Genomic DNA, 2,180 nt, shown 5'->3' with positions numbered 1-2,180 from the left:
TAGGTGATTTCTCCATCCTGGATTGTAGGTGTTACTATATAGATTATTCTGGTATAAGGCATTAACACTATCATTAGAAGTGCCCCCAGAGGTGTTGGGGCATTCTTCTATGACATGTCCAAGGGACTCGCACCAAGCCCAAATCTTAACCAAATTGACTGATGATGGCTCTCTAGGAACAATAGCCTCAATTCTCTTGATTAGGCTATCCAAATGGGCTTCCTTGGCTACTACCCATCCACAAAATATCATTTTCTTCCTATGGTTCTTTCACTCTCTTAGGTTGATTTCCACTCACGGGTTTTGTCAGCTAAGTCAAGTAAGAATTCCCATGCATTTCCTTCATCTATAATGGGTGTGAATCCCTCAGGGCACATAGACTCTATTATTTGTTTAGTTGGGTAATCAATACCCTCATAAATTATTTGATATAAATGCCATAAGTCTAGGCCATGATGAGGGCATTCCTTGAATCTCTCCATAAGTTTGGAAAAGGACTCACTAGGCTTTTGCCTAAATTGAAGGATATCACTTTTAAGCTTATTAGTCTTGTGAGTTGGGAAAAACTTCTTAAGGAAGACAACTGTGAACAATTCCCAAGAGGTTATGAAATTTGTGGGTAACCCATACAACCATTTCTTAGCTTGGTCTTTCAATGCAAAAGTGATAAATTAGAACACATACCTCTTCAAATTCCCTTAGAAATAGGTATGCATCCTCAGAGGTCAACCCATGAAAGTGGGGAAACATAGTGATGTATTGAGATTTGAGTTCAAAATTATTGCCCTGGGCTTGTGGTAGAACTATGCAAGAAGGTTGGGCTGTTCTAGCAGGGTAGAACCTATCTTTTAGAGATTGAGGTGAAGGGTTTTGATGTTGGTCTCCCATATTGAAAGGTTTTAAAGAGTGCAAACGTATAGGGTTACTACTTGTTGGATCTATTCTTTCTAACCAATTCTTAATATTACGTACCCACTTAACACTCATACAATAGAAAACTATCCACAACTAGAGTAAGACAAGCACAAAAGAATGGATAGCAAAACTTTTTTTTAATGATTTTTTGATTTTTTTTGATTTTTTTGATTTTTTTTTTGGATTTTTGGGAGCTTATCGGCAGGGATCCGGGGTTGCTCAGGTCAATTCTTGAGGTACTGCTACAGGACGAAACTTGTCTTTATCATACTGTGAGGCATGATGACCTCCACCGATACAACTATTATTGCAAGTTGTTCTTCTCAGGAATTCAATAAAAGAAAAGGAAAAATGAAACAAAGCAAACAAAACACTCCGATTTACTAAAAGAAAGCAAAAAATAACATAGAGTAGTCTCCCCGGCAACGACACCAAAAACTTGTTTGAGATTTCAAAATGTAACCGCAAGCATACGGATCAGTGTAGCTACGGGTCGAACACAGGGAGAGCAACCACTTTATTTTTTTTTCTTTTAATAATGCAAAAGTGAACTGATTAATGGTTGTGATCTAATTCTAATTATCATCCTAAACATATGTATCTAAAATAATGTCCTAACCATTCATCATCTAAGAATTTAGAGACGCAAGCCACGTAATTAAAATTAAATAAATAAATAATTGAAAATAAACAACCCACACAATTAAAAAAAATAAAGAAAAAAATGCTAAAATAAAAATAAAGTAAAAGAAAGGGTATAAAGCTAGAGAGAGACTCACAAATAGGTTTCTCTACTTAGTCCGAGGGATGCATCATAATATGAGCTTCCCTACTTGACCAGAGAGTCAGTCTTACAAGGGTTACTCTACTTGGCTTTAGGGAAAGGGAGACAATTAAAATAAAAGCAATAAATTGATGGTTCTATAGCTAGGAGGGGCAAAGCCAACACATACACTAGCCATGAACCTTGGGGGAAAAGGAAAGCAATAATGTAACGACTGAAATTAAAATTCTAAATTAAGAAAGAAAGGGTAGTCAGAAGAGAGAATGAGAGGGGGGAGAGAAGACGACTGAAGGAGCCTACTTACTTGAACTTTAACCCTTGAACTGAAAACTTGATCGATTTGAGATACTACCAGTACTAAAAACCAGATCTGGAATAAACCAAATCTGAAATTTCTAGTACTAGAGAAATCAAATCTAAAAAAAAAAAAAATAAATTGAACTTGAAAGACATGCTTCATAGCTTGTTCTTGTCACTTAGA

At 36.1% G+C, this 2,180-nt stretch overlaps 1 pseudogene; it reads left to right on the top strand.

Annotated features, from left to right (window-relative positions):
- Positions 1 to 447: 447 nt before the first annotated feature.
- Positions 448 to 542, top strand: LOC122092522 (annotated as a pseudogene).
- The last annotated feature ends 1,638 nt before the right edge of the window (positions 543 to 2,180 follow it).

Source organism: Macadamia integrifolia, chromosome 10, assembly GCF_013358625.1.
Source record: "Macadamia integrifolia cultivar HAES 741 chromosome 10, SCU_Mint_v3, whole genome shotgun sequence".
Classification (NCBI taxonomy): Eukaryota; Viridiplantae; Streptophyta; class Magnoliopsida; order Proteales; family Proteaceae; genus Macadamia; species Macadamia integrifolia.
This window is presented reverse-complemented; position numbering and strand designations above follow the sequence as displayed.